The sequence below is a fragment of the Myotis daubentonii genome, chromosome 2 (genome assembly GCF_963259705.1).
Source record: "Myotis daubentonii chromosome 2, mMyoDau2.1, whole genome shotgun sequence".
Classification (NCBI taxonomy): domain Eukaryota; kingdom Metazoa; phylum Chordata; class Mammalia; order Chiroptera; family Vespertilionidae; genus Myotis; species Myotis daubentonii.
In genome coordinates this window covers 3,676,186-3,701,788 of record NC_081841.1, presented here as the reverse complement: position 1 = coordinate 3,701,788, position 25,603 = coordinate 3,676,186, and the positions used below count along the sequence as shown (strand labels likewise).

General features: G+C 54.6%; 1 protein-coding gene and 1 long non-coding RNA gene across 5 annotated transcripts in view; both read right to left on the bottom strand.

The window, feature by feature from the left end:
- PACSIN2 (protein kinase C and casein kinase substrate in neurons 2) overlaps positions 1-6,185 on the bottom strand; it is a 115,513-nt gene extending 109,328 nt beyond the window's left edge. For 3 of the 4 annotated variants that reach the window (XM_059680793.1, XM_059680791.1, XM_059680796.1), the window contains exon 1: positions 6,034-6,183. The gene's annotated coding sequence lies outside the window, so the exon portion shown is untranslated. Of the gene's footprint in view, positions 1-6,033 lie in introns of all 4 variants that reach the window. The other variant, XM_059680795.1, reaches the window with a different exon arrangement.
- A 3,099-nt stretch (positions 6,186-9,284) lies between these two features.
- On the bottom strand, positions 9,285-23,941 carry LOC132225853 (uncharacterized). The gene is made up of 3 exons (XR_009450989.1): positions 23,659-23,941; positions 13,344-13,528; positions 9,285-9,478 (listed from the first exon to the last, which is right to left on the bottom strand). It is a non-coding gene; the product is annotated as an uncharacterized LOC132225853 (long non-coding RNA).
- Between the last annotated feature and the right edge of the window lie 1,662 nt (positions 23,942-25,603).

Genomic DNA, 25,603 nt, shown 5'->3' with positions numbered 1-25,603 from the left:
TAACTACAACAATCAAGGCTTACCTACAACAAGACTGCGCACAAAGACCACTAGGGGGTGCACCAAGAAAGCATAAAAAATGCGGAGACAAAGAAACAGGACAAAACTGTCAATGGAGGATATTGAGTTCAGAACCACACTTTTAAGGTCTCTCAAGAACTGTTTAGAAGCTGCCGATAAAGTTATTGAGATCCTCAAGAAATCTAATGAGACCCTTGATGTTGTGATAAAGAACCAACTAGAAATTAAGCATACACTGACTGAAATAATGAATATTATACAGACTCCCAACAGCAGACCAGAGGAGTGCAAGAATCAAGGCAAAGATTTGAAATGCAAAGAAGCAAAAAACACCCAACCAGAAAAGCAAAATGAAAAAAGAATCCGAAAATACGAAGATAGTGTAAGGAGCCTCTGGGACAGCTTCAAGCACACCAACATCAGAATTATAGGGGTGCCAGAAGATGAGAGAGACCAAGATACTGAAAACCTATTTGAAGAAATAATGACAGAAAACTTCCCCTACCTGGTGAAAGAAATAGACTTACAAGTCCAGGAAGCGCAGAGAACCCCAAACAAAAGGAATCCAAAGAGGACCACACCAAGACACATCATAATTAAAATGCCAAGAGCAAAAGACAAAGAGAGAATCTTAAAAGCAGCAAGAGAAAGAAACTCAGTTACCTACAAGGGAATACCCATATGACTGTCAGCTGATTTCTCAACAGAAACTTTGCAGGCCAGAAGGGAGTGGCAAGAAATATTCAAAGTGATGAATACCAAGAACCTACAACCAAGATTACTTTGTCCAGCAAAGCTATCATTCAGAACGGAAGGTCAGATAAAGAGCTTCACAGATAAGGAAAAGCTAAAGGAGTTCATCACCACCAAACCAGTATTATATGAAATGCTGAAAGGTATCCTTTAAGAAGAGGAAGAAGAAGAAAAAGGTAAAGATACTAATTATGAACAACAAATATGCATCTATCAACAAGTGAATCTAAGAATCAAGTGAATAAATAATCTGATGAACAGAATGAACTGGTGATTATAATAGAATCAGGGACATAGAAAGGGAATGGACTCACTATTCTTGGTGGGGAAAGGGGTGTGGGAGATGCGGGAAGAGACTGGACAAAAATTGTGCACCTAGGGATGAGGACGGGGGGGGGGGGGGGGTAAGGGCAGAGGATGGGGTGGGAACTGGGTGGAGGGGAGCTATGGGGGGAAAAAAAAGGAACAAATGTAATAATCTGAATAAAGATTTACTAAAAAAAATAAAATCTCTCCCAATTAAGGGATCCTATCAAAAAAAAAGAGTATACTACTCTTCCTTCCATTAAAAAATAATAATCTTATAACAGAAAATTTATAAAATACCGAAGTACCCAAGCCCATGTAGATTAACAAAATAATTACAATAATTTTATTCATCTTTCCACTGGTTTTCTTTCTAAGCATTATTTTTTCAATATATTTTTATTGATTTCAGCGAGGGAGAGGGAGATAGAAACATCAATCATGAGAGAAAATCATCAATTTGGCTGCCTCCTGCATGCCCCCTACTGGGGATCAAGCCGCAACCCGGGCCTGTGCCCTGACCAGAAATCAAACCCTGACCTCCTGGTTCAGAGGCCGAAGCACAACCACTGATGGACACTGGCCTGGCTCTTTCTAAGCATCATAACAATAATACATATTATTATATAATGTTGAAACATGCTTTCTACCTAAAAACATAATAAAGTTTATTTTATTTTTCAATTACAGTTGATATTCAATATTATTTTATACTAGAGGCCCGGTGCACAAAATTAGTGCACCAGTGGGGTCCCTCTGCCTGGCCTGTGGAATCGGGCCAAACCTGGCTCCCCGACACTCCCTGAGGGTCCTGGATTGTGAGAGGGTTCAGGCCAGGCCAAGGGACCCCACCGGTGCACGATCAGGGCCAGGGAGGGGCACAGGAGGTTGGCCAGCCTGGGAGGGACCATGATATGTCCGGTCCATCTTCAGTCCCGATTGGTCAGACCCCAGCAGCAAGCTAACCTACCAGTCAGAGCATCTGCACCACCACCCCCCGGTGGTCAGTGCACGTCATAGCAACTGGTCGACCAGTCGACTATCTGCCCCCGGCTGGTCAGTGCATGTCATAGCAAGTGGTTGAGCAGCCTTAGCATATCATTAGCATATTACCCTTTGATTGGTTGAATGGATGACCGGACACTTAGCATATTAGGCTTTTATTATATAGGATTGCCCTGGCTGGGTAGTTCAGTTGGTTAGAGCATCATCCCAATATGCTGGTCCCCGGTCAGGACACATACAAGAAGAAGTGGAACTACAAATTTATGTTTTTCTCCCCACCCCGATTCCCTTCCTTTCCTCTCTAAAATAAATAAATAAATAATTAGTTAAAGTGAATATTTTATATTAGTTTCAGGTTGTAACAAAGTTTCTATCATTTTCCTTCTTAAGGATTCTTTCTGAGGTTTTTGCTAGTTGAGTCTGTACTTTATTCATTTCCATATTCTCATTCTAGTTCAGTGCCTGGAGACAGGAAACACTCAGATGAATTTTTTTTTTTTTTTTAAATATATTTTATTGATTTTTTACAGAGAGGAAGGAAGAGAGACAGAGAGTTAGAAACATCGATGAGAGAGAAACATCGATCAGATGCCTCCTGCACATCTCCCACTGGGGATGTGCCCGCAACCCAGGTACATGCCCTTGACCGGAATCGAACCCGGGACCCCCCAGTCCGTAGGCCGACGCTCTATCCACTGAGCCAAACCGGTTTTGGCCAGATGAATTTTTAATATTGAAAATTTTAACACATTAAGTTTATACAATGTTACATGTCAAATACTTTTCAATTATGATATTTTTTTTGTTAATCCTCACCCAGGGATATTTTTCCCATTGATTTTCAGAGAGAGTGGAAGGGAGGAGGAGAAAGAGAAACATCAATGTGAGAGAGATACATCAATTGCTTGCTTCCCACGAGTGCCCAAATCGGGGCCGGGATTCACCCCTCAAATGAGATACGTGCCCCTTAGACCAGAATCAAACCTGCGACCCTTCAGTCCTCAGGCCAATGCTCTATCCACTGGGCCAAACCAAGTGGGGCTCAATTTCTTTAAAAAATATATGTTTTTATTGATTTTAGAGAGAGGGGAAGGGAAAGGGAAAGATAGCAACATTGATGAAACATGAACATCGATCAGTTACCTCCTACATGCCCCCTGCTGGGGATCAAGACCACAACCTGGGCATGAGCCCTGACCAGGAATCGAACTGGGACCTCTTAGTGTGCAACCACTGAGCCACACTGACTGGGCTACTTTTCAATTTTTAAAAATAAAGATTTTATTCTAGGAAACAAAATAAAAAGACTACATGGTGCTCTCTGTTTTATTAAGCAAACATAAATGTGCAATTATGGGAATAAATACAAGTCATTACATAATTAAAGGAGATTTTTGTTCTTAAGTGTTTTTTATCAAAATACCAAAAAACTTATGCTCCCAAATAGCAAATGCTCTTCAAATAGTTACCTTTGGAACTACACATATGCCAAGAATGCTGCACTGCACAGAATACTTTGAGACGACTTCTTTTTAGTCTGTCTCCAATCACCAGAGCCTCATTATCTGAAGGAATTCCTTAGTACCAGTAATAAATACTAAAGAAATTCCTACAAAGCCATCCCAGGGACCACCACGGGGGCCAATCAGGAGACAGGTTTCGGGCACTGATAGTGCTTCCAGGCGTGTGAAGGATCACTGCCAGGGCCAGAAGGAAAGGTAGCTACCTGCGGAATGTAAACTGTGTAAACTGACGTCATAGCTAAGGCATTGCTGCCTTCAGGTATGCAGCTGCAGTTCCAAACAATCTAATTGGAAAAAAACTGAACCAGCACTATCACTCATGTGAAGGTGGTCATTACCCCCATAATCGACAGGGCAGCCTCCACAAAGCCACCCTCACAATCTGATGGCAGATAAGGCAGGCCCCAGTGAGCTGGGAGTTCATGTGAGGGTGGCCAGGGAGCATTTGGTGAATGCTAACAGGATCTCCAAACACCAGGTGCCATTACTGTTATCATTAAGGAATCTATGCAATCTTGTTGATATTCCATAACATCCTGCAACAACAGATGACCCCATGAGAAGCAGGAAGCCTAAACATCTTGCTTCTTAACTCAGTCTGGACGGAATTTGAAGTGAATAGAAAAAAAACAAAATGATTAAGGACAAAGGAACCTCAGGTCCCTCCCAAAAACTGGCCGGGGCATCAGAGATCTGGACTAGGGAAAGCCAACTTTATTTCTCAGCAGGAGAATGTGTACAAAACCCAGATATTGTTTACAAATGCATACGTTTAGCTTATCTCAATATTATGACCTCTTATACATTTGAGACGAAAAGTAATGAAGTTCCAGTTCCCAACCAGCATGGACGGAGAATGCCACTTCCATTCAAATGAGCGTTTATTCCTCTCGGAGAAAGTGAACAGAGTGCAGATCTAATCAACTGTTACTTCCCCGAGTAATAAATATCACCGGCCTCGCGGCCAGTTTCTTAAAGCTTCCAGACCACTGCCCAGAGAAAAACACGCCACGGGAAAGTGCGTTTCTGCCGCGGCGGCCTCACAGCTCGGCTAGCACAGCCTCGCCAAGGAGCCTGCCGAACGCCAACCTTCCCGTGAACGGCACCCGGAGGAGCGTTTCCCGCGCGAGTCCGGAGAACCCAAGTTGCCATGCCCGCCGCCACCCGCGTCGGTGCCTCTGCAGGGAGGCTGCAGGCAGGCAGGCGCGTGGTCCAGGGGAACAAGAGCGTTTGGGGCAAGAACGGGGGGTGGGGGGGCTGCCCCCCGAGGGCGCCTGCCTTGCCCCGGGCCCCAGCCCCTCCGCCCCGAGGACTGGAGCGGAACGTCAGCAGGTCGCGCTGCCTGCAGAGGAGGAGCCGGAGGGGAGCGGAGGAAGGTGCGAGCGGGCCCGGTGCGCACAGCACAGCCGGGAGGGCTTGGGAACGAGGAGCCCTGGAGACGCTCAGCAGCCCCCCTCGCCCCCTCCTTTCCCACAGGAACGCAGGGCAGCTCCGGGGAGAGGAGAGGAGAGGAGCCAGGAGCGGCGCGCGCACCTGCAGGCCCCCCCCCTCCATCCTCCACGGCCGCGGCCCGATGGGCCCCCCGGAGCCCGAGCCGCTCGCCGCCCGGACCAACCGCGTCGTACAAGACCATCGGCGGCGCGGGGACCCCAGGAGCCGCTGGAAGGAAGCGGCAGAAACCCCAAATTCTCCCGCCCCGGGCCCTCCCGGGCCAGGCGGGCTCCGGAGCCCCGAGGAGGAGGGAGGGCGCTCGCGTGCCCGGGAGGCGGTGCCGGTCTGCGCGGACGGCCACCCGCCCCGGCTCTCCGGCCGCCCGCGCAGCCCTCGGACCCGGAACCAGGCAGGGCTCGGCCCCGCCGCACCCGGAGCAGGAGAGGGGCAGGGAGGGCGGGGTGAGAGGCAGGAAACGAGGACGGTCCGCCAGCGCCCGCGTCCGCGCATCCGCGTATGTGGCCCGCCGGCCGTCTCCGCCCCGCCCGCCGGCCACCCTCGGACCAGCCGAGCCCCTGCCAGGCGTTTCCCGGCCACGCCCGCCGGCGGCGTCTCCCCCGGACCCGGCTTCCCTCACAGCGTGGCCCCTCCGCCCTCAGCCTCCCCGCCGCAGCGGGCTCGGCTCCCGCGCTCCTCTCCCGGCAGCCCCAGCCCGCGCCCCGCCGGCTCCCGCTCCCTCAGGCCCACCCACCCTCCTCGGGCCCCCGGACAGACGTCTTCTCCGCGCCCCGTCCGCGCCCGCCCGGCCCTGAACACACCCTTCCCTCCGCGACAGGAAGTTCCCGCGCGGACGGCGCGGGCCCGGGAGCTGCGGGCAGCGACCCCAGAGGCTGCCCTCGGCGCGCGGCGCGGGGCCTGACAGGGCGAGGGCCCGGCCGCCGACCAGCGCCCGCGTCCGCCCGCGCCTCCCCAACCGCCGGCGCGCGCCCCTCACCTCGGCCGCCGCTCGCCTCTCGACCGGCCGCGCACCCCGCTCCGGCAGCGACGGCGTCTCCGGCTCCGGCTCCGGCTCCGGCTCCGGCTCCGGCTGCGACCAGGATCCCGCCCTCGCCCCCGCTGCGCTGCCCGGCCCAGCCCCGACCCGCCGCCGCCACTTCTGCCGCCAGCGCCGAGCGCACCGCCTACTCCGCGCCGCTGTGCTCGTCCCATTGGCTGCTGAGCGCCGGGCCCCGCCCCGAAGCCCCTTAGGCGCATCTGATTGGTCCAGGGGCCAGCCGAGGAGGCACGCCCCCTCGCGCGCAAAAGGGACCTCCCCTGGGCGCCTTTGGCGGCTTCCCCTGTCAATCAAAGGAGCAGGCTACTTAAGCGGCTGAGAAGGTTGCCAGGGTCATTCTAGCCCAGAGACTCCGAGGAGGCGGTCCGCACAGCTCGCTGGGGGAGCCCGAGTGTTACGGGTTTGGGGGGCCACCACGGGTGGGGGGCGGCAGGGCAACACCGCGTCTGACTGGGAGTTCGGGGAAGTCTTTGTGAAAGTTCCTTAAGGCACTGAGAGAAGCCAGTGTCACCAGGGCTCCCTCAGACTCTCACTACTAGAGTATATCCCACTTCAACCGGCTTAGTAGAGCCTTGGTGTGGGGTGGGGGGCGTGGCTGGAGGGGAGAAGGTGGTTTACAAAGCCCAAGGGAGGGTTCCGGATCCTGACACCAGGTAACTTTGGGGGGAGTGGCCCCAACTAAAGAGAGTAAATGACAGAGCCAGGATTAGAGCCCCAGGTCAGGCGACACCAGGCAGCACTGGTTCCAATTCACCACCTTGAAAATAATCACGAGGACAGTGTAGCAAAATATGGGGAAATGCTAAACAAAAACGTTAAAAGAAAAAGCCGGGTACAAAATACAGAATGGTGGGAACTCTAAAACTGCTACTCCTGTGCCTACGGACAGGGACTGGACGAGAGGCCACAAGAAACAGTGGTGGTTCCCTTTCTAAACTGTTCTGCTGCATTGTGCTTATGATAATAATTGAGAAAGAAAGTGTGTGTGTGGGGGGGGGTACCGCCATGCTGTGCCAGGGCAAGCCAATGCCAAGAAGTCCATTCTCCAGGACTCAGCCCACAGGGACCAGCGGCCACCCAAAACACCTCGGAGCATGAGTGCCGAGCCCAGTCATCACTAGAGTCGCCCAGCCCCCGGGGATCCGGGCAAGGCCTGCGCGCCGCTTCCCCACACCTGGTGAAGATCCCAGCCCTGCCCGAGGTTTCTGAACAATGTCCGTCACCCCTGCCTCAGTTCTCCTGCTCTCCCCGGCACACTCACGGGTCCTCAGCATCGTCACCTTCTCCATGTGCCACACCTCACGCAACCTCCCCCCCCCCCCCCCCCCCCGCCTGGAACTGCCAGGCTCCCAGCAGTCCCTGCAGAGCTCGGCACTGCCCTTAATCACAAGGCACCTCTGGAGCCCTTGACCTCTTGGCCCAAGAGGTCACTACCCAGTCAATGCACCTCTGTGTCCATTGGTGACACAGGGATAATGGCACAGCCCTCCTCACAGGGTTGGGGTGAGGAACCCGTGGGGCACAACAGGTGAAAGCGGGGAGGGCCACTCTGGGAGCGCCGGCCAGCAGGCGCATGCTCATTATCTGGGCAGTTAACCTGAGGCCACACTTTGTCAACTGCCATCCTGCTCCCTCTTTCCCACGAAACGTGTCCGTTACCTGGATCTGGAACCGAGGCTGCCTGGGTTAGTCTTTTATTAGCCATTTCCCGCTAACCAGCCAGGAAAAGCAGCCCAGGTTAAAGCATACTTTCACAGAGAACAAAACATCCTCAAAAGAATAAAAACATCCAGACATAGTTGTACTGTTGGTAAAATACTGTATCCTTGTACAGTGGTACACGTGCTTCTCTCAAGAAAACAAAGATCTGCCCTAGCTGGTGTGGCTCAGTGGATATAGTGTCAGCCTGCGGACTGAAGGGTCCTGGGTTTGATTTCAGTCAAGGGCACAGGCTTGATCCCCAGTGGTGGGTGTGCAGGAGGCAGCTAATCAACTATTCTTTCTCATCACTAATGTTTCTCTCTATTCTTTCCTCTCCCTTCCTCTCTGAAATCAATAAAAATATATTTTAAGGAGAAAGGAAGGAGGGGAGGAAGGGAAGGAGGGAGGGAGGGAAGAAGGAAGGAAGGACGGAAGGAAGGTAGGAAAACAAAGATCTAACTTTGTTCCAGATATCCACTCGATAAATTCCAATGTGCAAGGCAGGGGGTGGCGGCGAGGGTTCAGGGAGGGATGAATCCGGGTCCTGCAGGTGCTCCTGGGAAGACCCTGCAGCGCAGAGTCTAGAAGAGACATAACAGGTAGGAGGGACCTCCCACCGAGGCAGGGCGGCCAGAGCGCTGCAGACTTGAGGGGCAGTTGGGGGAAACACGGTGGGGCAGGCAGCTGAGCAGCAAGCAGCTGTGCAATGCTGGCAAGTTGCTTCACCCTCAGGCCTCAATTCTCTCAACGGTAAAATGGGAATCATCGCAGAATCTAGTGCTTAGGGAAAGTATGCGGATTCTTGAGATCACAGGCCCAGCCTGTGGTTGTTGCATGTGTCCGAGGGCTCATACACATTTTGTAAATTTTTTAAAAATTGGGATTAAAAAGGAACAAAGAACAAGTGCTGCGCACCATGGATATTTCACAGACACCAAAGTGTTAACCGTCGAGGCCAAAGGCACACATCTCTAGATACACCCGGAATGAACCTTTCCCCTAAATTCCTTGCAAATGTGTCATCGATTCGGAAGCAGTTACCCTGGCCTCTCTTGCTTTGTTCTGTTTCGTTCCATTCTGGCCTGCGCAGGTCGCTCACAGAAAACCAGCCAGCACACGGCCCCACACTGTGCCACCCCAGCCAGGCCTCATCCCACCCAGGGCCACTGGCCCGGACACATGTGCCTGGAGCCTGCTCCCACCTAACGTCAGGGGCATATGGTCACGTCGTTTCCCAAACTGGGCTCCTCCAAGACACCCCACATGGGGAGCACCCCGTCTCCCACAAGTTCCTCCCTGGGCCCTCACGCCTCGGGCATTCTGCAAGCACTGTTCCTGACAGATGCTCCGGCTCACTTTCACCAAGTGGGAAAGCTCGGTTAGTGTTACAGTGTTGCCATTGGTCCCAAAGTGGAACAAGTGTCAACAACGAAAGTGATACATTAAAGTGAGTGTTTGAAACTTTGAATGAAGACTACCAATGCCCAGCCTTTATGCGATACATTGCGAAGTACTTTCTACCCTGTGAAGATAGAGACTTCCTTAGGAACCATTTCCTTGTGCCCTGGAGTCAGGAGGAGGTCCTGGGAGCCACCACCTGCGACTCCATTCTGATGCTAAGTCTCATCTCACCCTTTGTCGGCTCCCTGCTCGGCCCTGATAAATTGAAGGTCATCCTGTGACCCTAAAACGAGATATGTGTTACCATATGCCACTAGTCCTGGGAATCCAGACTTCCTTGATACAAAATAATAGTAGATGCTGAAACTAACTTTATTTTTAAAAAAATATATTTTATTAATTTTTTACAGAGAGAAAGGGAGAGGGATAGAGAGTTAGGAACATCGATGAGAGAGAAACATTGATAAGCTGCCTCCTGCACACCCCCCACTGGGGATGTGCCCGTAACCAAGGTACATGCCCTTGACCAGAATCGAACCTGGGACCCTTCAGTCTATAGGCCGACGCTCTATCCACTGAGCCAAACGGCCAGGCCTGAAACTAATTTTTTAAAAAACGCCTGTAACAGCCTCAAAATGTACATTCATCAAAAGAGTGACACTGCTCTTACTGGTTCCGTTTATGACAAAGGAATGTTAATACGCTTGAACTTGTAAAAGAAGTTGTGCACCAATACTCACATTTTGTAAATTATGAAATGAACACACACCAAGAAAACGCTGCTACTGGTTGCGTGGAAGACGTCATGGAAAGTGTCCCGCGGCTGAAAAGATAAAGAGCTACTGAAACCACGATTGAAGGCAGCAGGAAGCCATCAAGGGCTGCACTTGGACCCCAGACCAGCTGTTTCCCAAGGTCCTGCCGACCAGGAGGGACCTTGTCCTTGTGAGTGTCTGTGACTGACTTAAGTCACCATCTGGGAAACCCTGGACAAGGGCTGCCTGGGTGGGGAGGGGCGTCCATGCCTCGCTGGGGGGTGGGGGGCTTCCAGGTGAGATGGCCTCGGGCCCTCTCCTCACCCAGAGCCCAGGGTTTTGTGTAGCCAGTGTCCCCATCACAGCAGGAGTGGAAGCAGCAGCGTGGAGGTCAGGCCCCTACGGACACCCCCCTCTGTGGCGAAATATCTAATTGGGTCCGGTCACGTCCTGGTGTCAGGAGAAAGGAGGAGAGGCTGAGCAACAGACCCAGCTTCACCTTTTGTTAAAAAGGGTGTTCTTTCCAACAATTAGGAAATTCAGGCCAGGAGTTCCCTGTATTATTATTATTATTATTATTATTATTATTATTATTATTTTGCTTCGTTTTTGGTTTTAACAGACTTTGTGGACTTGGACAAGTCACCTCATTTCTTGGCCTCAGAGTCCTTGTCTGGACAAGGGAACAATGGCTCACCCCTATTTGGGGGAGGGGGATTAAATGCGGCCATGGACCAAAGCATTCTGCACGGTGGCGGCACACAGTAGGTGCTCACTCCGCTGCTGCTGGTCCTGCCTTTGCCATCGTGCACATGTCCACCTGAGCCACCTCCTGGTCTGTGAAGGGGAGAGTGACAGGTGACAGGCTTGGCAGGCCCCGGTGGACACGCTAGCTCCCTCACCATCCGGTCCCACCCTCCACCTCCTCGCATTGGCTCCCGCTATCCCCTCACTGCCGATGAGCCCGCCCAGACACATGCTGCCCTCCTCCCCTGAGACCCTCCTCCCCTGAGGCCCTCCCCTGAGGCCCTCCTCGGTGGCTCCCTCTGACACGCGTGACGCTGGGCACCTAGGCCTGAATGGAAAGTGCACAGACCCCACCTCTGAGCAGCCCATTGTGGGCGCCCAGGAGGCAGCTGAGAGCAGGGCTGAGAGGGGCCAGCAGCGCCTGGGGGGCCCTGGGGCTCCTGAGGAAAGCACATCCTAAAAGACAAGCAGCACAGCCCGGTGTGGCTCAGGGGTTGAGCGTCGACCTATGAACCAGGAGGTCAGGGTTCGATTTCCGGTCAGGGCACAGGCCCGGGTTGTGGGCTGGATCCCCAGTGAGGGGCGTGCAGGAGGCAGCCGATCAATGATTCTCTCTCATCATCGATGTCTCTCTCTCTCTCTCCCTCACTGCACTCCCCGCCCCGAGAGGGGCAGAGCTAAGGCTGCTGTTCCCAGGATGAGTTTCAGGGGCGCTGGGCCTCAGCTCACTGGCATCAGCACCCACGGGGGAATGTGGGCACCTTCTCTCCGCCTCACCGGCCGCCCCGCCCTGCGGCCTGCGTTCCCGCTCCCACGGCCGCTGCTCCTCCCCGGCCATTCCGTGCCCGGCCTCCCTCCCTGTCCCCCGCCTCCCTCCCTGTCCCCCTCCCTCTGCAGGAGCCTCCAACCAAGTCTGAGACCCATCAGACCCACCCTCCAATCAAACAGCCCACAGCAACTTCAAGCAACTCCTGCCCTGGCTGGTGTGGCTCAGTGGATAGAGGGCCAGCCTGCGGACTGAAAGGTCCCAGGTTCGATTCCGGTCAAGGGCACATGCCTCAGTCGCAGGCTCAGTCCCTGGCTCTGGTCAGGAAGTGTGCAGGAGGCAACTAATTGATCTTTCTCTCTCTCTGTCTCACCACCTCCCTTGCACTATCTCTAGAAAAAATATCCTTGAGTGAGATTAACAAAAAATAAACAAAAAGATGTTCAAGCAACTCCTTTGCCCATGGACTGACTGCCCGTGGCCACCCACTTTCTCTCCCCTCTGGGTCCGGTCAGCAGATATCGATCCAGCCAGAGCTGCCGGTCGGCAGGTTCACAGTTAACAAGCACAGGGCACATGCCCGGGTTGTGGGCTCAATCCCCAGTGAAGGGCATGCAGGAGGCAGCCTCAATAATTCCTTCTCATCATCGATGTCTCCATCTCCCTCTCCCTTCCTCTCTGAAATCAATAAAAACATATTTTTTAAAAAAAGAAGATAAGCAGGATTCGGAAGGTCACATTTGAGGGGTAGGTGATGGGGACCTGAGGTGGGGCACAGGCAGGTCCCCAAAGGCCGTGTGCAAACAACCCTCCTTGCAGGTTAAGTCCAAGGTCAGGGGAGCAGCCCAAGTCCCGGTACCCCCCCTCTAGGCCTCTGGGTCCGGCAGCTCCCAGGTGGCCTGGTGCTGGGAGCAGGGCCCGCCTCCTCCCACTGTCCCTCCTGAACCCGCCCTTCCTGTTGTGACAACTTGTTCTCTGTGCAACTGGTTCCAGCTGTGGCTCGGGTTTCAGGTTGCGGCACGTGCCCCATCGAGGCTGATGCGAGTATCATGTGGGCACCGAGAGCCGCCCGCCTGCGCGGCCCAGCGGGTTAATGACAGGCCACAGCAGCCATGTGTGCCCGGAGCCGGCACCCAGAGCCAGGCCCTCCCGGGACAAGGCCTGGGCCCGGCCCCCACGTACTCATTCATGCTGTCGCCAGGCCAGCCTTCCCGGAGCACCTGCTGGGGCAGGTCGCCTGCTGGGCTGGGGGTGGGGGGTGCGCCCCACAGGGTCGAACTGGCCCCGGCTCCGCCCAGCCCCCAGGAGTAACCATGGCTGTTGCCCAATGACCTCCGTCTGTGGCGATAGGCCCTGTGACGATGCTTAGACATAGCAGCTCCTGCTTCCTCACAACCCCCCTTTGCACTTGGGGAAACTGAGGCTCAGAGAGATGAAGTGACTTCTCCGAGGTCCTACAGCCTTTGGCTCCAAAGCCATGCCCTTCGCACTACCCATACCCTCTAAGTCTCCCCGTGGGGAGGGCCGGGGGGCGGGGGGGAAGAGGTCCTGCCCTGGCCAGTGTCTCCAGCCTGGGCCGCGCTGAGCAGGGCCTTGGGACCTGCCTGGGTGTTGGAGGCTGTTGCCAGGCACCTGCTCTGTGATGCCCTCGCCCACCTAACCCCGTGCTCTCTCCCGCCTCCTGGCATTGGCTCCCGCATCCTCCCTCCCCTGCTAGCTGCCCCTCACCCCCCAGACATGAGTCCATCCCCTTCCTTTGAGACCCTCCTCGGTGCTTCTTTCAGGAAGGCCTCTCAGACCCCCTCCCTCTCAGGAAGTGCAGGCCTGGCCGGGCCTCCCAGAGCCCGCACGGCCTCCCACCCCGCAGCTCAGGAACTGACCGAATCCTCCACGGGTAAGCTCCTCGGCCAGCTCATCCTGGCACCCGGCACCCGGCACCCGGCACCTGGCACGGTGGGAAATTCCTCAGCAGGGGCCCTGCAGCTCCTCCTGGGCTCCGGCCTCGGGGAAGAAAGGCCGTGATGAGAGAGGACAGAGGCACAGTCTCCAAAGGAGGACGTCAGTGCTGACGAGAAGAAGAGGTGAATGGTTTTAGAGCAGTTTTAGGTTTACAAAAACATTGACCAGAAAATACAGAGAGTCCCCACCTGCTTACACGTCTCTCCTCCCCACCATAGAGGCCCTGGTTTTTACATCCATTTGCTACAACTGATGAGCCTATATTAGCACAGCATTATTATTATTATTATTATTATCTACATATGAGAGGCCCGGTGCATGAAATTCGTGCACGGGAGGGGAGGGTTCTCTCAGCCCAGACTGCACCCTCTTCATTCCAGGACCCCTCGGGGGATAACTGGTCATTGGACATCCCTCTCACAATCCGGGACTGCTGGCTCCTAACCGCTTACCTGCCTGCCTGCCTAATTGCCCCTAACCACTCTGCCTGCCTGCCTGGTCACCCCTAACTGCCCTCCCCTGCCGGCCTGGTCACCCCTAACAGCCGCTGCCTTGGCCCCCGCCACCGTGGCTTTGTCTGGAAGGATGTCCCGAAGATGTCTGGTATAATTAGCATATTACCCTTTTATTAGTATAGATATAAAAGGCTAATATGCTAAGTGTCTGACCGTCCAACCGGTCGCTATGATGTGCAGTGACCACCAGGGGGCAGACGCTCAACACAGGAGCTGCAGGGACGCGCACTGGCCATTTACAGAGAAACAGCACCTTGGACTTGGCGCCCCCAAAGCAACACTCGGCTTCTCCCAAGTGGAACACAGGCCCTGCCACCCCCCACCAAATCGCAGCCTCAACTGCCGAGACCCCATGGCACGAAATGCAGCCCACTGTAGGTGCCTGTAGGTGCCAGGTAATGACATCACGCAGCAACACCCTAGCGACTGCCTCCTTGCAGTTTCTTCAGCCCAGGAACAGGACTTGTTTACAGCCAGGTGGAAACACTTTACACTGTAACCGAATGTCTGTGAAGCATTTTCTTGTGCCTCATCTCATTGGATCCTCACAGAAGTCCTGGAGTAGGCAGATAGGAGACTCGGTGGAATCCTATTTTCTTTTCATTAGCCAGAAAATGGAGATTTAGAAAGCTTAGAAACTTGACCTGACTAAAAAGAAGAAATGGTAGACCTTGAAAATGACTTCAGGTTTTCCCACTGAGCAGAATATAGTCCAGTGGTTCTCAACCTTCTGGCCCTTTAAATACAGTTCCTCATGTTGTGACCCAACCATAAAATTATTTTTGTTGCTACTTCATAACTGTCATGTTGCTACTGTTATGAATCGTCATGTAAATATCTGATATGCAGGATGGTCTTAGGCGACCCCTGTGAAAGGGTTGTTCCACCGCCAAAGGGGTCGCGACCCACAGGTTGAGAACCGCTGATATAGTCAAACACTGCTACAGTTCAATATTTTACCCTTTGTTCTCCCTGTGAGATCTACAATAATAATCTGCTTCGTGTTGATATTTACTGCTGTGTTGCTGACCATTACCTGAAAGAGAAGTTGGGGTGCTTCACTGGGCTGGGAAAAGTTTAGCTACATCAGAAAGCAGGTCTAATTAAGCAAGTTTATTCTGTATCTATAAAAGGCTAAGTTGACTCACGCATGCGCGATACATATAAAGCTCTCGCTGGCGCCAATCACATGAGTGTGTTTTGATCTGTCATTGTCAATCGTGAATTTGGTTGACACTTCTATTATAGAGAAAAGGCAAATAGTGCTATTAAAATATTTCTTCTGCCAAAACCGGTTTGGCTCAGTGGATAGAGCGTCGGCCTGTGGACTGAAGGGTCCCGGGTTCGATTCCGGTCAAGGGCATGTACCTGGGTTGCGGGCACATCCCCAGTGGGAGATGTGCAGGAGGCGGCTGATCGATGCTTCTCTCTCATCGATGTTTCTAACTCTCTATCTCTCTCCCTTCCTCTCTGTAAAAAATCAATAAAATATATTTAAAAAAATAAATAAATTAAATAAAATAAAATATTTCTTCTAATTAATTTCCTTTCAATGTGTACAGATCTGTGCACCGGGCCACTAGTTTTAATATATTTTTATTGATTTCAGAGAGGAAAGGAGAGGGAGAGATGGGAACATCAATGATGAGCATAATTGATTGGCTGCCTCCTGCACATCCCACGCTGGGGATCAAGCCTGCAACCCAGGCATGTGCCCTGATTGGGAATCGAACTGTGACCTCCTGGTTGATAGGTCAACACTCAACCACTGAGCCATGCCGGCCGGGCTTATTGTTAATTGGAGTCCATGGTTTGCCTTGGGCTCCATTCTTTGTGCTGTACATTCTGTGGATTTTGACCAGTGCATTATGGCAGGTGTCCATCTTACTATGTCATACAGATGGTTTCACTGCCCTAAAAATCCTCCGTGCCCCACCTACTCCTCCTTCGCCCCACCCTCAACCCTTGGCCGGCACTGACCTCTTTCCTGTCTCCATCCCTCCGCCTTTTCCAGAATATCAGATGGTGGGAATCACACAGAACGCAGCCCCTTTCTTTTCAGAGCAGCTTCTTTCCCTTGGAGACACGAGTTTAAGGCTGCTCCGGGTCTTTCCGTAACTTGATAGCTCATTTCTTTTGATCTCTGATAACACACCTTGGCTGGACGTGCCCCAATTTAGTTATCTGTTCAGCTATCAGAGAACATCTCGGTGGCTTCCCAGTGCTGGCAGTTACACATACACCCCGTAAACATTCGTGCGCAGGTTGCTGTGTGCACGTAGGTCCTCAGCTCGCCCAGGAGCCATCCCAGCTCTCTCAGTGAGCTGTTATAGCCTCTCAGGTCCTCACGGTGAGAACAGAAGCAGCGGTGAGAAATGGCGTAGAAATGTGTGGAGCTGGAGGGAAATGCTTGGGCCCCCAGGCATCTTCGAGCTGGGGGGGGGCGGTTTAGTGAGAGGGCAGAGGGGAGAGGAAGGTTAGTGCTCTAGAGCACGGACTGACCTGCGGGTGCTCCTGGCAAGGCCTGCAACGTCAAGGGCAGGCAGAGGACAGTGGCAGGGGCTGTGTCAAAAGATGGTTTAGCCTGGCCAGTGTGGCTCAGTGATTGAGCGTCGACCCATGAATCGGGAGATCACAATTCGATTCCCGGTCAGGGCACATGCTCGGGTTGTGGGCTTGATCCCCTGGGTCGGGTGTGCAGGAGGCAGCCGATCCATGATTCTCTCTCTTCATGGATGTTTCTATCTCTCTCTCTCCCTCTCCCTTCCTCTCTGAAATAAAAGAAAATATATTCTTTAAAGATGGTTTTAAAAATCCATGGTGTTTTATTTTTATTTATTTGTTTGTTTGTTTGTCTGTTTATTTGTTTGTTTTTTAAATTCTCACCCGAGGATATTTTCCCATTGATTTTTAGAGAATGGAAGAGAGAGGGAAAGACAGAGAGAAACATCAATGTGAGAGAAACACATGGATTGGCTGCTTCCTGCATGAGCCCTGAGCAGGGCCTGGACCGGGGAGGAGCCTGCAACCAGGTACATGCCCCTGACCGGAATCGAACCTGGGACCCTTGGGTCCACAGGCCGACGCTCTATCCACTGAGCAGCACCAGCCAGGGCCAAACCATGGTGTTTTAACTGTGGGCCTCGGAACAGGCAGGATTTCAGCAGGTGGCCTCAGGCAGGGAGGAGCATGCCAGGATGACGGAACAGCATGAGCTGTGGTCTTTTTTAAATCTTCACCCAAAGATATGTTTATTGATTTGAGAGAGAGAGGAAGGGAAGAGAGAGAGAGAGAGAAACATCCATGTGAGAGAGCAACATTGATTGGTTGCCTCCCATAGATGCCCTGACTGGGGATCAAACCCAAAACCTAGATACGTGCCCTGAGCGGGAATCGGGACTCGAACATGCAACCTTTCGGTGTACTGGACGACGCTCCTACCAACTGCGCCGCCCGGCCAGGCTGAGCTGTGGCCTAGCAGAGGGGGAGGGTGGGGGGGGCTGTGGGGGAGGGGCGTGGATGGCTGTGAGCAGGGCGGCCTGGAGCTCCCGCTGTGCCCGCCCCGGACAGCACAGCGGCTCCAGGCCAAGCGGCAGGAGGGCCAGGTGCAGGCGGAGCTTTGCTCCAGGTGCCTCCGCTGAAGGGACCCCGGGCGGTGATGGGTGAGCTTCTCCCCTTGTCCTCCCGTGTCCTGTCTTTCTCAAAGCCTCTCTGTTTGCCTTGAGGCGGGACACAGCACCCTGCCCACCGGAAGTGAGTGTCCTGTCACCATGACACCCACCCCCACCCTTGAGGCTGTGATGGATGTGACTCAGCCTCACCCAGCCCAGGCTCCGCCAGCCCCGAGCTCGCCCACCTTTGGCCCCGCCAACTGGCCTGCCCTTCCCTGTCGGCCGGGGCAGGCTGCTGCCCAGGGGACAGTGGGAATGGAGGAGGTGGGCCCAGCAACAAAGAGAGGTGAGCATTGCTGCTGAGAATAGGGGAGCAGCCAGGGCCGGTGGGGTCCCCTGTGTGCCAGCTCAGCCTCTGCTTTGCTCCCCTGGCTGGGAGGGATGGCGGTCACCTCAGGTCACCGTGCACTTAGGAGACAAGGGAACACCTCCGAGAGGTGAAGGAGCCAGCCGGGACCACACGGCCAGCGAGTGGGCAGGGCTCCCCCGGGACTCGGATCCCAGCGCCAGGCTTGGAAGCCACAGGTTTATTGAGCACCTACTATACCCTGGACCAGGTTCTGAGCACGGGGAACGCCGTGGTGGCTGAGACGAGTCCCTGCCCTCGGGGCGGACCTCCTAAGGGAGAGAGGGCTACTCAAGGTCTCGCAGGACCCGGAGCCGGACCCTGCCTCTCCCTGCAGCTGGCGCTCCCCATGCCCTGAAATGGCTCTTCTCTTCTAGGTCACCCCAGGAAGCTGGGACAACCTTCGATTCCTAGAAGCTCACATGCGGAAAGGCCCTGCAAGCCACCGGTTCCGCCCTTCTTCCTCATGACGTCCCCTCCACCCCACCCTGTCTCCCCGCGACAGGAGGCTCACTACCTCACACGATGAGCCACTGTGCAAGTAGAGAAGCTACAGAAGTCCTCCCTAAACCACCACAGGCCTCCGTCTCCTCCGCCACTGCTCCTGGTCCTGCCTGCTGAAACACCCATTACACACCTATCATCTAACGGCCCGTTGGTCCCCCTAAATCCTCTCGGGAATAAATGTCTTCTGTTTTCCACCATCTGGCCTTGCCCTGCCCAGTCAGTGCCCTCCAATGGCTTCCGCTCTGACACTGCCCAGGAACGCTTCGCCAAGTGACCATCGAGGGCCCTGGGTGAGCAGGACAGAAACCGCCCTGACCTTGGAGGGCAAAGACCCAGGCCGGCAGCAGGACCACGGGGTGGGGGGTGGGGGGTGGGCGGGGGGGCTGTCACAGACCAGCAGGCACCGCAGGCTCCTCCCATCAGCCACTCAGCGGTCCTCCATCGAGGGACACTCATGCGGCCAGTGCCAGGCGCACGCCGTGGTGGCTTGTGGGGAAGATGGTAAAAAAAGCAAGGGAACACCTAACGAAGGTAACTTCTGGCAGCGGCGATGCTTTGAAGAAAACAGAAGGCGTTTATAAAAAAACAACAAAAACAACAATAACCCAGCCCCACAAAGATCGAGGGGAAGAGAATTCCAGGCAGAGGGCACCTCCCGTGCAAAGGCCCTGAGGCAGGGAGGCCCGGCACATGGCACATGCAAAGGCTGCTGTGGCTCCAGCAAAAGCCAGGGCCGAGGGAGGGGGGCGGGGGCTGGGGAGGCGGGAGCTTGGGCTTATTCCACGCCCCAGGGCAAGTTCCCCTGGAGGGCATCAGACCTCAGCCGCGACCTGACTTCCATATTGAAGAGCAGGGAGGGACCAGTGTGGACAAGCACTACCCGGAAAGGCTATGTGGGAGCCAGTGGAACCTTCTACCCCAGAATTACAGAAAAGTCACAACCGATAAGCACTGGAAGATTTACCCCCTTTTTTTAAAAAAAATTTTAATATATTTTTTTCAGTATCATCTTTTTTTTTAAATATTTTATTGATTTTTTACAGAGAGGAAGGGAGAGAGAGATAGAGAGTTAGAAACATCGATGAGAGAGAAACATCGATCAGCTGCCTCCTGCACATCTCCCACTGGGGATGTGCCTGCAACCAAGGTACATGCCCTTGACTGGAATCGAACCTGGAACCTTTCAGTCCGCAGGCCGACGCTCTATCCACTGAGCAAACCGGTTAGGGCTTAAATATATTTTGATTGACTTCAAAGAGGAAGGGAGAGGGAGAGATAGTGTTAAGGTAAAAAACAATGAAACTTGTAAAGAATTGTTGTGAGTTTATTTGAGCCAAACTGTCGACATGTGCCAGGCAGCGGAACCTCCACGAATTGGAATTGAGATAATGCTCCGGAGATTGGGGAGTTCATACCTTGTTTTTATAAATTTACCATCAAAAGGAAAATACGTGAGTGGGTTACGGGAAATCCATTGGTGATAGACTAGGGAGGCGGGAGAAAGCAAAGCAGGGAAACCCCTGGGATTGGATAAAGTAAAAATGATGGACACAGACTTAGGTGGGTGCAGGAACGATTAACATGACAATGAAGGAATTGGCGGTCTCTGTCCTGGAGCCCAGGCACATCAGGCTGTGCCCCAAGGGGTCCAGAAAAAGAAAGGGAAGTTACAAGTTACCCAGACATGTCAAGGGTATGTTATCATAGAGGCAAAAAGACAGACAGGCTCAGTGAAGGTGAAGGTTGACCTTGTCAGGGAAGATACCGGCCTAGGAGGTGACTACCCACCATAACTGCTTTTAGTTAAAGTTTAATTTCAGACCATCCTTCGTGGTGACTTTAGGTCTCTGAGTTTGCAAGGCCGCCATGCAGGCCTCTCCTGAGCTTGGCAGGTCAGCATGTGGCCCCTTTTGTCCACAATAGAAACATCAATGATGAGAGAGAATCAAGGATTGGCTGCCTCCTGCACGCCTCACCCTGGGAATCAAGCCCGCAACCTGGGCACCTGTCCTGACCGGGAATGGAACTGTGACTTCCTGGTTCATAGGTCGACACCCAACCACTGAGTCACGCGGTCCAGGCAGACGCACCCCTTTCAAACGGTTCCTCCAGGAAGAAGCAATAAGCCTGCTCACGCCCACAGCATGGCTGAATGAGAAGGCAGGTTCGCCCTGACCAGTTTGGCTCAGTGGATAGAGCGTCAGCCTGAGGACTGAAGGGTCCCGGGCTCGATTCCGGTCAAGGGCATGTACCTTGGTTGCGGGCACATCCCCAGTGGGGAGTGTGCAGGAGGCAGCTGATCGATGTTTCTCTCTCATGGATGTTTCTAACTCTCTATCCCTCTCCCTTCCTTTCTGTAAAAAAATCAATAAAATATATTTAAAAAAAGAAAAGAAAGAAAAAGGTTAGCGGTATGCGGAGGACGTCCTGCCGCCAGCGAGAGTGCGAGGGCGCAGCTGCTTTGGAAAATAGCCGGGCGGGGTCTTAAGCGGGAAGCGTACCTTTACCTCCCTGTGACCTGGCAATTCCACCCCTGGACATCTACCAGGAGGAATGAGAACCTTCCCCACATAAACTCCTGTACCCGATGCTCGTCGCAGCAGCACTCGCTGTTGGGACGCACTGCCCTGGCCCTCCTGCTCGGACATGTTTTCGGAAGCGCACATGGACAAGCTTTCCCAGGGCTTGGGGCAGACGGCAAGATAAGAACTCGTCCCCCCTCGCCTCTGCTTGACCCGCTGGCGCACCCACATCCTGACCCTACACGGCACACTCCCGCCCCGTGTAGCGAACTTGGCCGCCCCTCGGCTCACACCCACACGCTGGTCTCAGCCGCTGAGAGGATGGAACACGATTTCCTAAGCTCTCAGCACGGCTCTTGGCCTGGCTCCTGTCCGCGCGGACCTGACACCCACAGTGGCCGATACGTGGAAACCACTCACATGTCGTCAGTGGTGATGGGTGCACGGCACGCGGTGTGTCTACCGAGATGCTGACACGCGACGTGCGTGCGCCTCAGAACCACGATGCTGAGTGAGAGAAGCGACAGCAGAGAAATCCCACACATCCTGTAGGGTCCCGTCCGTAGGAAACGGCCAACAGCCAAACCTGCAGAAACAGAAGGTAGGCTGGTGGGTGCCAGGGGCTGAGAGGAGGGTGGGGAGTCATTGCAAACGGCCCGTGGGGACCTTTCGGAGGATGGAAACGTTCTAAACGCAGACTGGCGGTGGTTGTGCAACTCTGTCCATTTGCTAAAGAGTCGCTGAATCACACACGTGAATTGTGCCCCCAGCACTGCATGTTGCTTCCTTAATCTGAGCCTCAGTCTAGAGCAGGGGTGGGCAAACTTTTTGACTCGAGGGCCACAATGGGTTCTTAAACTGGACCGGAGGGCCGGAACAAAAGCATGGATGGAGTGTTTGCGTGAACTAATATAAATTCAAAGTAAACATCTACACTAATAAAAGAGAAACATGGTAATTGGCGTACGACCACTACCCTTTTCATTGGCTAATCAGCAAGATATGCAAATTAACTGTCAGCCAAGATGGCGACAGGCAGCCAGGCAGCTTGAAACTAACATGAGGCTTGCTTGCCTCAGTGACGGAGGAAACCAACGTTCCCCGCCTGCGGCTGCAGACCTCTGAGCCTGCAGTTTCAAACATTGTAACAAATACCGCCGGACTTCAGCCAGCAGGATCGCAACATTGTAAGAAAAAGCCAGAAACCTACTTTCAGCAGCGGAGGCCTAAGAGCTGGAGCCAAGCCTCAAGCTAAAGCTGGCCCAGAATAAAAAAAATAAAAAAAAAAGGAAAAAAGGAGCGGTTGGGAGCTTCAGTCACCCCCAGCCTGAAAACAGCCCTCAGCCCCTCACCCAGACTGGCCAGGCACCCCAGTGGGGACCCCCACACTGAAGGGTGTGTGACCAGCTGCAAACAGCCACCATTCCCTCACCCAGGCTGGCCAGGCACCCCAGTGGGGACCCCCACCCTGAAGGTTGTGTGACCAGCTGCAAACAGCCATCATCCCCTCACCCAGGCTGGCCAAGCACCCCAGTGGGGACCCCACCCTGAAGGGTGTGTGACCAGCTGCAAACAGCCATCATCCCCTCACCCAGGCTGGCCAGGCACCCCAGTGGGGACCCCCACCCTGAAGGGTGTGTGACCAGCTGCAAACAGCCATCATCCCCTCATCCAGGCTGGCCAGGCACCCCAGTGGGGACCCCCACCCTGATCCAGGACACCCTTCAGGGCAAACCAGCCGGCCCCCACCCGTGCACCAGGCCTCTGTTCTATATAGTAAAAGGGTAATATGCCTCCCAGCACCGGGATCAGCGGAGCTGAGAGGCCTCCCAGCACCGGGATCAGCGTGACAAGGGGCAGCGCCCAAACCCCCTGATCGCCCTGCGGCTCTGTGTGTGACAGGGTGCGGCACCCCAACCCCCCCCACCACGGGCCCTGCTCTGTGTGTGACGGGGTAAAGCTATAACCTCCCCATCGGCCCTGCCCTGAGTGTGAGAGTGGCGGCGCCCCAACCCCCTGATCGGCCCTGCTCTGTGGGTGATAGAGGGCGGTGCCCCAATGCCCCCCCCCCGTGCCCCCACGGGCCCTGTTCTGTGTGTGACAGGGTAGAGCCATAACCTCCCCATCGGCCCTGCTCTGTGCATGACAGGGGGCAGCACCCCAACCCCCCTGATCGGCCCTGCTCTGTGCATGACAGGGGGCAGCGCCCCAACCCCCTGATTGGCCCTGCTCTGTGCATGACAGGGGGCGGCGCCCCAACTCCCCAATCGGCCCTGCTCTGAGCCCGACCAGGGGCTGCACCTAGGGATTAGGCCTGCCCTCTGCCACCTGGGAGCAGGCCTAAGCCAGCAGGTCATTATCTCCCGAGGGGTCCCAGACTGCAAGAGGGCACAGGCCGGGCTGAGGGACCCCCCTCCCCCCTGAGTGCACAAATTTTTGTGCACCGGGCCTCTAGTCATTACATAAAAGGGTATGGTCTTTTTTTTTTTTTTAGTTTTATTCATTTCAAACGGGCCGGATCCGGCCCGCGGGCCGTAGTTTGTCCATGGCTGGTCTAGAGACACAACCCTGGGGGCGGCCACCCAGCTGGGCCAGCTCCCCCAGGCCTTTCCGGGCCCCTCCGGGCCACCTGGGGTGGGGGTGGGGACTGTCCTCCGTGTCACAGCATGTCTTACCTCCCTCGGGGCTGTTCCTTTCGCTTCTCTGTCCTCTCTACACTGGGTCCGGGAAGCGAGGACTTGCCTGTCTTGTTCCTCCCGGTGCCAGCTGCTCAAACAGCGGGCGCTCCTCCCGTTCGGGAGGTTTCACGGAGAAGCAGGGGATCCCGCCTGTGGGGGGAGGGTCCCGCGGGGCACACCTGCAGGATGAGGAGTGTGCCTGTACGTCAGCGTTTCCAGATTTCCTTTAAATCTTACTGTGAAAGCTCCGGTTTCGTTTTAACTAGAACAAGATTCCGGAACGGAACAAGCCCGGGACTCTCTCACCATTTGGTCATCCCACCGGAGCAGCATGATGCCTCACCGTGTGCCAATAGGATCGCGAACAGCCCTAGTTTAGGCAACTCTGCCACGTTGACTTCATTCTGCTCACGGGCTCGAACGCTTTCACAGCCTGCCCCCTGACGGCTGCCGAGAATTGCTCTTGGCTCGGACAGCTCCCTCTTCAGGTGGGCGAAGCCACACCCCACCCCACCCACATATCCCCGGCCCCACCCGAGTTCACACCCGCACCCCTTCACTGCTCTGCTTCCCTCCAGCCTCTGCCCGCCTCGTTCAACCTCTGAACTACCCCCACTACGTCTCTAAGAACACCAGTCTTCCCACTCTCCTCCTCCAAAGCACTCGATGGCTCCCTAGTGCCCGTGGAATTGGCCACATTCTTTAGCTGGCATCTGAGATCCTCATAATCTGGCCCGGAACCATCTTTCTGAAATGACCCCCGCCGTTCCCTGCCCCCCATGCAGTTTCCACTCGTTAAGACACAACTCCAGGAGGCGCCCCCGATCACCCCCTGCCAGCCCCGATGACAGTGAGCCCTGCGCTGTCCATGCACCCCCGGCACTGAGCTTTCGCTGCCTCTTTCGTTGCTGCTGTGTCTGGTCCTTACGGGGAACCGTTTCGAATCTCCTTGAGGACGGGCACCAGGCCTTAAAGCAAACGTTACTGCACCCGGCTGGCGTGGCTCAGAGTTGAGTGTGGACCTGTGAACCAGGAGGTCTCGGTTTGATTCCAGGTCAGGGCACATGCCCGGGGTGGGGGCTCGATCCCCAGCGTGGAGCCTGCAGGAGGCCGCTGATAGATGATTCTCTCTCATCATCGATGTTTCTGTCCCTCTCCCTTCTGCTCTGAATTAAAAAACATATATATTAAAATAAAAGAAATTTTATTGCAAAAATTGTAATCCTGGTTTGGCACTTCTGCAGTTGTTATCTTTCCCTCCTCCTAGCGGCCGTGTGGGGTAGGCAGCCCACAGGTTATAATCCCCACCCGGCAGAGGTGAAGCCAGACGCAAAGGCCAAGTAAGTAGCTCGCAGTCGCACAGCACGCAGCAGGGCCAGGAGGGGCGGGGCTGCTGACACCCGAGTCTGTCCTTGTTCCTTTGCACCCTGCGGCCACCCTGTGCACTTCCCATTTCCCAGGCCTCAGCTACGGCGAGTCACAGCCACTATTTGTCAATTGTATAATCTCTCATTTCAATCTCTGGACAAAGTACGGTTGCCATAGCGACCTGGTGTTTCCCTGCAGATACAGCCTCCTCTGCCCGTTCCATAGGCGGCCACACCCTGCGCTGGACAGACCGGGCAGGAAGTCCCACGCACCAGGTCACCAGATCCCCGTGCAGCTTCTGCCTTTTAATCCCTGCGTGACCTTGGGGAGCCCCCCCACCCCCCAAGGACTGGGCAGCAGGCCAGGGCTCTCACATTAGGTGCTGGGAGCTGTCTGTTTTTTAAATTAGTGAGCCCCTAAGGCGCCTTGGGAAATGTAATTTGCCAAGTTTAATAACCACACCATTGCCCCCAGCCTTCCTAGGCCTGCTGGTTCTCCCCGACCTGGCCGTAAGAAAGGCGGGTGTCCCTGCTGCCCGATGCCCAGGCCCAGCTTCCGCGCCCCCCCCACCTCC